Source organism: Bufo bufo, chromosome 3 (assembly GCF_905171765.1).
Source record: "Bufo bufo chromosome 3, aBufBuf1.1, whole genome shotgun sequence".
Classification (NCBI taxonomy): Eukaryota; Metazoa; Chordata; class Amphibia; order Anura; family Bufonidae; genus Bufo; species Bufo bufo.
The window spans coordinates 382,931,664-382,943,634 of NC_053391.1; positions in this window are offsets into that span (position 1 = coordinate 382,931,664).

Below are 11,971 nucleotides of genomic sequence, written 5' to 3' on the forward strand. Positions count from 1 at the left end.
AGGACCGCTACCTCCGCCTTTGTTCAAGGAGGAACAGGAGGAGCACTGCCAGAGCCCTGCAAAATGACCTCCAGCAAGCCACAAATGTGCATGTGTCTGCTCAATCGGTCAGAAACAGACTCCGTGAGGGTGATATGAGGGCCCGACGTCCACAGGTGGGGGTTGTGCTTACAGCCCAACACCGTGCAGGACGTTTGGCATTTGCCAGAGAACACCAATATTGGCAAATTCGCCACTGGCGCCCTGTGCTCTTCACAGATGAAAGCAGGTTCACACTGAGCACATGTGACAGAGTCTTGAGACACCGTGGAGAACGTTCTGCTGCCTGCAACATCCTCCAGCATGACCGGTTTGGCATTGGGTCAGTAATGGTGTGGGGTGGCATTTCTTTGGAGGGCCGCACAGCCCTCCATGTGCTCGCCAGAGGTAGCCTGACTGCCATTAGGTACCGAGATGAGATCCTCAGACCCCTTGTGAGACCATATGCTGGTGCGGTTGGCCCTGGGTTCCTCCTAATGCAAGACAATGGAGATCCCTCAGGAGACCGTCCGCCATCTCATCAGGAGCATGCACAGGCGTTGTAGGGAGGTCATACAGGCACGTGGAGGCCACACACACTACTGAGCCTCATTTTGACTTGTTTTAAGGACATTACATCAAAGTTGGATCAGCCTGTAGTGTGTTTTTCCACTTTAATTTTGAGGGTGACTCCAAATCCAGACCTCCATGGGTTGAAAAATTTGATTTCCATTTTTTTATTTTTGTGTGATTTTGTTGTCAGCACATTCAACTATGTAATGAACAAAGTATTTCAGAAGAATATTTTATTAACTCAGATCTAGGATGTGTTATTTTTGTGTTCCCTTTATTTTTTTGAGCAGTGTGTGTGTGTGTGTGTATATATATGTATGTGTGTGTGTGTGTGTGTGTGTATATATATATATATATATATATATATATATACACACACACACACATGTATATTTATATACAAACATAATAACAGCAGCACAAGTCAAGATGATGTGGGTGCAATCCCTCTATGCTGTAGGTTCTTGAGCCAGTATACCAAAAAGTAAAGATGAGGCAACTCTCTAATATCAGGTGAAGAAAAATGTGGACTACCTTATTCATCCCAACCGCAACGTTCCAGCCCAACAATGAGGCCTTTCTCGATCATTGAGACGTGTACACGTAAAGTATATATATTGACCACACATAATTAATCAATATCAAAGTTCAATCAAGAGAAATACATGATTTAAAAATAATAAAAATGTGTCTCCTTTTGTAAACATAATTTTGCATAAATTTCATGATATCCACTATAATATATATATATATATATATATATATATATATATGCCAGAAATAGGACAGCACTCCCAAGACTTGAAAAAACTGTGTCTTTATTCACCCATGTGAAGCAGTAGCGACGTTTCAGCTCACAACTGAGCCTTTCTCAAGCAAAGAAATACAAGCTTGTACCTTCCTTAACCACCTCCGGACCGCCTAACGCAGGATCGCGTTCCGGAGGTGGCAGCGCTGCGCACAGTCACGCATATATGTGTCATCTCGCGAGACTTCCTGTGAACGCGCGCACACAGGAACGGAAGGTAAGAGTTGATCTCCAGCCTGCCAGCGGCGATCGTTCGCTGGCAGGCTGGAGATGTGTTTTTTTTAACCCCTAACAGGTATATTAGACGCTGTTTTGATAACAGCGTCTAATATACCTGCTACCTGGTCCTCTGGTGGTCCCCTTTGTTTGGATCGACCACCAGAGGACACAGGTAGCGCAGTAAGGTAGCACCAAGCACCACTACACTACACTACACCCCCCCCCCCGTCACTTATTAACCCCTTATTAGCCCTTGATCACCCCATATAGACTCCCTGATCACCCTCCTGTCATTGATTACCCGCCTGTAAAGCTCCATTCAGACGTCCGCATGATTTTTACGGATCCACTGATAGATGGATCGGATCCGCAAAACGCATCCGGACGTCTGAATGAAGCCTTACAGGGGCATGATCAATGACTGTGGTTATCACCCCATATAGACTCCCTGATCACCCCCCTGTCATTGATTACCCCCCCTGTAAAGCTCCATTCAGATGTCCGCATGATTTTTTCGGATGCACTGATAGATGGATCGGATCCGCAAAACGCATCCGGACGTCTGAATGAAGCCTTACAGGGGCATGATCAATGACTGTGGTTATCACCCCATATAGACTCCCTGATCACCCCCCTGTCATTGATTACCCCCCTGTAAAGCTCCATTCAGATGTCCGCATGATTTTTACGGATGCACTGATAGATGGATCGGATCCGCAAAACGCATACGGACGTCTGAATGAAGCCTTACAGGGGCGTGATCAATGACTGTGGTTATCACCCCATATAGACTCCCTGATCACCCCCCTGTCATTGATTACACCCCTGTCATTGATCAACCCCCTGTAAAGCTCCATTCAGATGTCCGCATGATTTTTACGGATCCACTGATAGATGGATCGGATCCGCAAAACGCATCCGGACGTCTGAATGAAGCCTTACAGGGGCGTGATCAATGACTGTGGTTATCACCCCATATAGACTCCCTGATCACCCCCCTGTCATTGATTACACCCCTGTCATTGATCAACCCCCTGTAAAGCTCCATTCAGATGTTTGCATGATTTTTACGGATCCACTGATAGATGGATCGGATCCGCAAAACGCATACGGACGTCTGAATGAAGCCTTACAGGGGCGTGATCAATGACTGTGGTTATCACCCCATATAGACTCCCTGATCACCCCCCTGTCATTGATTACACCCCTGTCATTGATCAACCCCCTGTAAAGCTCCATTCAGATGTCCGCATGATTTTTACGGATCCACTGATAGATGGATCGGATCCGCAAAACACATACAGGCGTCTCCCTGGAGCCTTCCAGGGGGGGTGATCAATGACTGTGGTGATCACCCCATATAGACTCCCTGATCACCCCCCTGTCATTGATCACCCCCCTGTCATTGATCACCCTCTGTAAGGCTCCATTCAGACATTTCTTTGGCCCAAGTTAGCGGAATTATTTATTTTTTTTCTTACAAAGTCTCATATTCCACTAACTTGTGTCAAAAAATAAAATCTCACATGAACTCACCATACCCCTCACGGAATCCAAATAAATTTTTTAGACATTTATATTCCAGACTTCTTCTCACGCTTTAGGGCCCCTAGAATGCCAGGGCAGTATAAATACCCCACATGTGACCCCATTTCGGAAAGAAGACACCCCAAGGTATTCCGTGAGGGGCATATTGAGTCCATGAAAGATTGAAATTTTTGTCCCAAGTTAGCGGAACGGGAGACTTTGTGAGAAAAAAATTAAAAATATCAATTTCCGCTAACTTGTGCCAAAAAAAAAAATTTCTATGAACTCGCCATGCCCCTCATTGAATACCTTGGGGTGTCTTCTTTCCAAAATGGGGTCACATGTGGGGTATTTATACTGCCCTGGCATTCTAGGGGCCCCAAAGCGTGAGAAGAAGTCTGGTATCCAAATGTCTAAAAATGTCCTCCTAAAAGGAATTTGGGCACCTTTGCGCATCTAGGCTGCAAAAAAGTGTCACACATCTGGTATCGCCGTACTCAGGAGAAGTTGGGGAATGTGTTTTGGGGTGTCATTTTACATATACCCATGCTGGGTGAGAGAAATATCTTGGTCAAATGCCAACTTTGTATAAAAAAATGGGAAAAGTTGTCTTTTGCCAAGATATTTCTCTCACCCAGCAAGGGTATATGTAAAATGACACCGCATGATTTTTACGGATGCACTGATAGATGGATCGGATCCGCAAAACGCATACGGACGTCTGAATGAAGCCTTACAGGGGCGTGATCAATGACTGTGGTTTAGAGCAAAATTTATATATGGATCTCGTTTTTTTTTGCAAAATTTTACAACTGAAAGTGAAAAATGTCATTTTTTTGCAAAACAATCGTTAAATTTCGATTAATAACAAAAAAAGTAAAAATGTCAGCAGCAATGAAATACCACCAAATGAAAGCTCTATTAGTGAGAAGAAAAGGAGGTAAAATTCATTTGGGTGGTAAGTTGCATGACCGAGCAATAAACGGTGAAAGTAGTGTAGTGCAGAAGTGTAAAAAGTGGCCTGGTCTTTCAGGGTGTTTAAGCACTGGGGGCTGAGGTGGTTAAATAGCACTCAAATAATTAGGTGGCCAATGAACATACAGATCAAAAACATGTGAAGACCATTTACCTAATTGAGTCATGTGAGCAATTACATATGCAAAATATCCTAACACTTGATACATAAGATTGCACATATTTGTGTTACACTATCAAATGTAAAGTGTTTGGATGTATTTACCAAAGTGAGTATGTACGCAACCACAGTGGATTTAATCGATGTGAAATTCATAAATAATATATAAATCATTAAAATCATCAACCACGTAGACTGAGAGAAAAGGGCGTTTGACTATGTCCGACAATACTGCGCGTATTTATATATATATATATATATATATATATACACACACACACAAATAGTGCTATTTCCTACTAGTGCAGGTCAATCAACCAATTAATGTGTCAGGTGCTGATCATAAAAACTATCACACACCTGTTAGGGTGTGTGTAAACACTTAAGGATCATCTGAACGGGAGGAGTGTATGTGGTAAATAATTGAATGTTGGCGTCCACTTTGCATCAATGCATTGCATCATGTGAGCGTGCACTGTACCACAGAAAGGACATAACAGAAGTGGCACTGAACACATGCACGACGCGCTGCACCGTCGCGGTGTCAAAATAGTGTCAGTGATTCAGGACGTTGACTGACGCCAGCGCAAATGCCAGTACAATATAGAGCAAAATATTTAAAAAAAATGTAACATTACAAATTTGAATACAAAGATAGATGTAAAGCACATAATGGTGATGACTATGGATCCGCTAAGCAAGCTTCACGTAAGTGCGATGTGTGTGAAACTTAAATACAAAATTTCACCATGACACAATTCGGTCCATACTGCAAAAAGGACTTTCCCACATATAACTGCAGTGCTGAATATATTTATATTTTTCTACTGATATATGTCAATAAAGTTTTTTCAAGATATAAGTGCAGGAATAAATGGCGAATGTATATTTTCTTTTTCTAATAATATATGTCAATAAAGGATTTTCTACATGTAAGTGCACCGGCCAATGTATATATTTTTTCTACTGCAATATGCCAGTAAAGGCTATACCAAATATAACTGCAACAGTTAAGTGAGAATATACACTGCTCAAAAAACACTTAAACAACACAATGTAACTCCAAGTCAATCACACTTCTGTGAAATCAAACTGTCCACTTAGGAAGCAACACTGAGTGACAATCAATTTCACATGCTGTTGTGCAAATGGGATAGACAACAGGTGGAAATTATAGGCAATTAGCAAGACACCCCCAATAAAGGAGTGGTTCTGCAGGTGGTGACCACAGACCGCTTCTCAGTTCCTATGCTTCCTGGCTGATGTTTTGGTCACTTTTGAATGCTGGCGGTGCTTTCACTCTAGTGCTAGCATGAGACGGAGTCTACAACCCACACAAGTGGCTCAGGTAGTGCAGCTTATCCAGGATGGCACATCAATGCGAGCTGTGGCAAGAAGGTTTGCTGTGTCAGCGTAGTGTCCAGAGCATGGAGGCGCTACCAGGAGACAGGCCCAGTACATCAGGAGACGTGGAGGAGGCCGTAGGAGGGCAACAACCCAGCAGCAGGACCGCTACCTCCGCCTTTGTGCAAGGAGGAGCACTGCCAGAGCCCTGCAAAATTACCTCCAGCAAGCCACAAATGTGCATGTGTCTGCTCAAACGGTCAGAAACAGACTCCATGAGGGTGATATGAGGGCCCGACGTCCACAGGTGGGGGTTGTGCTTACAGCCCAACACCGTGCAGGACGTTTGGCATTTTCCAGAGAACACCAATATTGGCAAATTCGCCACTGGCGCCCTGTGCTCTTCACAGATGAAAGCAGGTTCACACTGAGCACATGTGACAGACATGGCAGAGTCTTGAGATGCCGTGGAGAACGTTCTGCTGCCTGCAACATCCTCCAGCATGACCGGTTTGGCATTGGGTCAGTAATGGTGTGGGGTGGCATTTCAAGAATATTTAATTAATTCAGATCTAGGATGTGTTATTTTTGTGTTCCCTTTATTTTTTTGAGCAGTGTATTTTTCTTTTTTTACTGAAATATGCCCCTATACGCTTTTAACAGAAATAACTGATCCCTAACCTAACTAATATCTATTTTTTGTTGGACTGAAATAGGCCACTATACGCTTTTACCATAAAAAGAGTGAAGTGCGTGTATATTTTCTTGTCGTACGGAAATACGCCCCCACCTAAAATAACTGCAACAGTGCAGTACGTATATATATTTCTTGTTGTACTGAAATATGCCCCTATACGCTTTCACCAGAAATAACTGCAACAGTGCAGTGCATATATATTTATCTTTTTTTTTATGAAATATGCCCCTATATGCTTTCACCAGAAATAACTGCAGAAGTGAAATGCGTATATATTTTTCTTGTCGTACTGAATAAGATACTAAGATATAAGCCTTAGGGCTTTTCAACATAACACTTGCAGCCCAATAACAAAAAGCTGGAATGACAGAGCTGTCTAATGAATATTTGGTTCCCCAAATAATCGTTCCCTGCACTTGTAAATCACTTTCCTATCAATGTCCCTTGCGGCTTCTGTCTCTACCTGCACTAAAATGCTTTGAAATGATTCCTCCGTATCCTTTCCCTGCACTTATGAATAGTTTTTTCTGTCTTTTTTTTTTCTTTTCCCCCCACAATGAGGTTTTTCCAATTGCTGTTCCTAGTGCTTTCACATGTCTGTCCCTGCACTCTGATTTCTGGAAAATGGCAGAATCTAAAATGGCTGCCGCATTTATAGGGCTGTGACATCACAGGGCTGGCTGCTGGTTGGCTGCATGCAGGCATGTCCATCTGGATGATCCCACCTTCCCAGAGATCCATGCCTCATGTCCTCAGTCCTCACACGTGTAGCCGCCATTTTAGGAAAATTGCAGTTTGTTACCACGAAGAGCGAGGAAATTCGCATTCGTTGCTAATCAAATTTTTCCTGAAATTCTAAACTAATTCCACTTCGTCAGCTTCGATTCGCTCATCTCTAATTATAAACATACTCTACATATTGTGGCAAAAATGCACGATAGAGGTATGGTGGGGGGGGGGGGGGGGTTTCTCACCTGGTTGTTTAGTTTAGCTGGGTGTGATAACTGGAATCCAGTAATGGTGCTGCTTCAGCAAGGCATAGCTTGCTGGAGATCATTTTGTTTAAAGTTGTATGGGCTGGATTTCTTTGGACTGGGAGACAGGTTGGTAGTGGGAGTCTCTCAGTCCACACCCATCCAGCACAAGTATTCCCTTTAACCTGAGGTGATCACAGGTGAGGCCTGCTGTAATCGAGGAAGGATACAATAACCCTCAGTGTAGGAGTCTGAGAGAGAGAGAGAATTTGCAAACGGAAGCCTGCAGAGGTTCTGTGTGGTTTCAGCCAGGAGGGCTGAGGGGCCATGAGGTTGTGTGAAAGCCTGAAGTTTGGGGGGCCCAGCAACGCCTGCGGAAAGAGGGTTGGAGTCGGGAGGACTGCTGGACCATAATCCCCCAAAGGTACTGATGTGGTCACAGCCTGGAGACTGCTGGACCGTTTGGCTGAGGAAAGTCGGATCTAATTTAGTGTGTGAACTGCGCTCTATAGGTAAGGTAGAGACAACTTATGTATTCGGTAGTGCCTAGATGGGCAGGTGTTTATTTTGCGATGTTTGTGTTTGTGCTGGTGCTGAAGTGCCGCAATAGAGCACCATTTGGACTTTAACCCCATTATCAGAGGAGAAGTCTGTGATTGCGATCCCCTGTGAGAGTGATCTCTTACAATATACAGTATCTCACAAAAGTGAGTACACCCCTCACATTTTTGTAAATAATTTATTATATCTTTTCATGGGACAACACTAAAGATATGACATTTTGATACAATGTAAAGTAGTCAGTGTACAGCTCATATAACAGTATAAATTTGGTGTGCCTTCAAAATAACTCAACACACAGCCATTATTGTCTAAACCACTGGCAACAAAAGTGAGTACACCCTAAGTGAAAATGTGCAAATTTTGCCCAAAGTGTCAATATTTTGTGTGGCCACCATTATTTTCCAGCACTGCCTTAACTCTCTTGGGCATAGAGTTCACTAGAACTTCACAGGTTACCATTGGAATCCTCTTCCACTCTTCCATGACAACATCACAGAGCTGGTGGATATTATGCCTAGTTTCCACTGAGAGGATCGGTTCCGGTCGGCACAGTTTGGAAGATTTTTAATGGTCCGGTCTATTTAGGTAAGGGTTTCCACTGCAACTCGGGCTGCCGGGTCCATACGTGGTTTTTGCGTAGCGTGACGTCACACTAGTGCGACAACAAACGCGACACTACAAGCAACAAAGATGTATCTTTGTACACCTTTTCATTTCTCACTGATCCATCAAGCTCACTCTGAATAGGGCCATCCCCAAGAATAGTTAAAAAAGTGGATAGTTCCTGAGACTTCCACAGCTTGCTGTTGTTTGCAGGCATCCTTCTCCTATTATCTGTAGTAATGGCCGCGTGGTGTTTATGTTGCGCTTACATTTGACGTTATTCAGGCCGCCAATCAGGAGAATGTATTGTGTGACGCAAGTAGCTCCGCCCTAACTGAACCGTTCCATTTTTCTATGGCCCTATATCTGGAGCAGGACCCTGAATGGTGCGGTACGGTTCGCTTGTATGGATCGCTTTCATAGTGGAAACACCCAAAATAGCGAACCGTACCGACCCGAACCGATCCGCTCAGTGGAAACGAGGCATTAGAGACCTTGCGTTCCTCCACCTTCCGTTTGTGGGATGCCCCACAGATTATCAATAGGGTTTAGGTCTGGCAACATGCTTGGCCAGTACAGCACCTTTACCCTCAGTTTCTTTAGCAAGGCAGTGGTCGTCTTGGGGTGTAGACAAGACACAGTTTTCTTTGTACTCCTCACCTGGTTGCCACCATACACACTTGACACCAAATAAGTTTACCTTGGTCTCATCAGACTACAGGGCATGGTTCCAGTAATCCATGTCCTTAGTCTGCTTGTCTTCAGCAAACTGTGGGCTTTCTTGTGCAGCATCTTTAGAAGAGACTTCCTTCTGGGATGACCGCTATGCAGACCAATTTGATGCATTGTGCAGCGTATGGTCTGAGCACTGACAGGCTGACCCCCCACCCCTTTACCTCTGGCAGAACTCCTATGTCTATTTTGAAAAGACAACCTGTGGATAAGATGCTGAGCACGTGCACTCAACTTCTTTGGTTGCCCATGGTGAGGCCTGTTCTGAGTGGAACCTGTCTTGTTAAACTACTGTATGGTCTTGACCACCGTGTTTCAGCTTAGTTTCAGGGTGTTGGCAATCTTCTTATAGCCTAGGCTATCTTTAGAGCAACACTTTTTTTTTCAGATCCTCAGAGAGTTCTTTGCCATGAGGTGCCATGTTGAACTTCTAATGACCAGTGTGAGAGCAAAACACAAAATTTAACACACTTGCTCTCCATTCACAATTTGGCTATTTTCACTTAGGGGTGTACTCACTTTTGTTGCCAGTGGTTTAGAATGGCTGTGTTGAGTTATTTTGAGGGCACACCAAATTTACACTGTTATATAAGCTGTATACTGACTACTTTACATTGTGTCAAAGTGTCAGATCTTCAGGGTTGTCCTATGAAAAGATATAAGAAGTTATTTACAAAATTGTAAGGGATGTACTTTTGTGAGATACTGTATAGACACACATGTAGACATCACACATCATTTGCAAATTAGTTGTAAAAATGAACAGTATATATTATACACGTGTATAAACATACATACAATATACACAAATGTATACATCACACACAATTTGCAAAAAAAAATATATACCATGGATATTGCCACATTCAAAAACGCCCATACTATTAAAATATATTCCCCATACGGTAAATGGCAAAATGGAAAAAAAAAAACTTTAAAATGGCCGATTCCCTATTTTTGGTCACTTCCTTTCTTATAAAAGAAGTTAAGTAAAAAGTGATCAAAAAGTTGTACACACCCCAGAATGGTATCAATGAAAAGTACAGATTGCCCCGCAAAAAATGACAGCTCTGCACACATGACTACAAAAAAAATTATAGGGGTTAGAATATGACGACAAAAAAAAACATTTTTTTAAGTTTAAACGTTTTTTATTTTATTAGCATCAAAACACAAGAAAAACTATACATATAAGGTATCGCCGGATTCATACTGACCTGTAGAATGAAAGTAAGTGGTCAGTTTTATCCCACATCAAACGTAATAAATAAAAAACCTGTAAAACTGTGCCACAATTTCTTTTTTTTTTTTTTTCAATTCGACCCCATTTGGAATATTAATTAGTGGTGCTGGAAGGTACAACTTTTCCTGCAAAAAACAATCTCTAATACAGTTATGTGATCAGAAAAATAAAAAAGTTATGGCTCTGGGAAAGCAGTGAGCGCAAAACGAAAATGCCAAAACTAAAGGGGTTAATAATTCAGTTCAAACCAGCTCTATTCAACCTGTCAAGATAACATATCATTTTATCGCATGGCATGCTTTGATGCCTTTTGATGGTTCATATCTGATGAGAGTCTTCTGGGACCTTAGTGTCATTTTATCCATAGCTTCTGCCTACCAGCACATGCAAAGAAATGTACCACTGAGTGGTGAAAAAAATTAAAAAATCTTGATAGTGATCCAGGGGAGTAGCTAAAGGCTCATGGGCGCTGGTGCAAGAGTTCAGCTTGGGCTCCCCCCACCCCCCTTCACACAGCGCTGGTGCACCTAGGACCTCCAGTCATACTGTTAAAGGGGTTGTCTTCTTTTTACTACTGATGACCTATCTTTAGGATAGGTCATCAATATCAGATCAACCGGGGTCCTCTGGCACCCCCGACGATCAGCTGTTTGAAGAGGGAGGCAACGCTCGTATGAGAGCTGCTTTCTCTGTTCTGTTCACCTGCTCGCCGCAGCATTTGCAGTGATGAGCAGGTAAGCAGAGCAGAGAAGGCAGCGCTCATACAAAAAATTTAAAAAAACGGACAACCCCTTTAAAGACATAATTGGAAAACATTACATACAGTGCTACAGAACATACAGGGTAATACAGCCCCACATATGTACCTCTTACATCCAGTGACTTCTCTTATCTGATGTAGATATTCTTTCCTCTTCTTCTCCTGTCAGACCAGACTGCCATGGTGACTTCTTTCGGCCGTGCCTCTTCTCTGCAGAGTTTAACAAACAGACATCTTACTTTCCTACTTTTCCATCCGCCTCAACTTCTCAACACCGCATCCTGCCACCCCAATACTGTGCCCACTGTGCTCCCCAATACTTTCCTGCAGAAACAGTCCCCCTGAAAATACTGGTACCACACAGACAGTGCGTCAGTACAAAAACACCCCTTTATATTGTGCGCTAGTACAAAAAAATCCCCCCTTCCTTTCAGATCAGACCCCCATATAAAACCTTAAATGAGATCTCGCCCATTTCAGACCAAACCCCCTTTAGACCTCATATAAGACCCTAGTTTTAGACCTCCATGTAAGACCCGACCCAATATCAGACCTCAGATAAGACCCCCATTAGACCTCAAGACCCCCATATCAGACTTCCAGACCCCCATATCAGACCTCCAGACTCCCACTAGACCGCCAGACCCCCATATCTGACCCCCATTAGACCTCCAGACCCTCAATCAGACCTCCAGACCCCAAATCAGATGCCCAATCAGACCCCCATTAGACCTCCAGACCCCCCCAGTGGGACCTCTCCAGACCCCCCCAGTG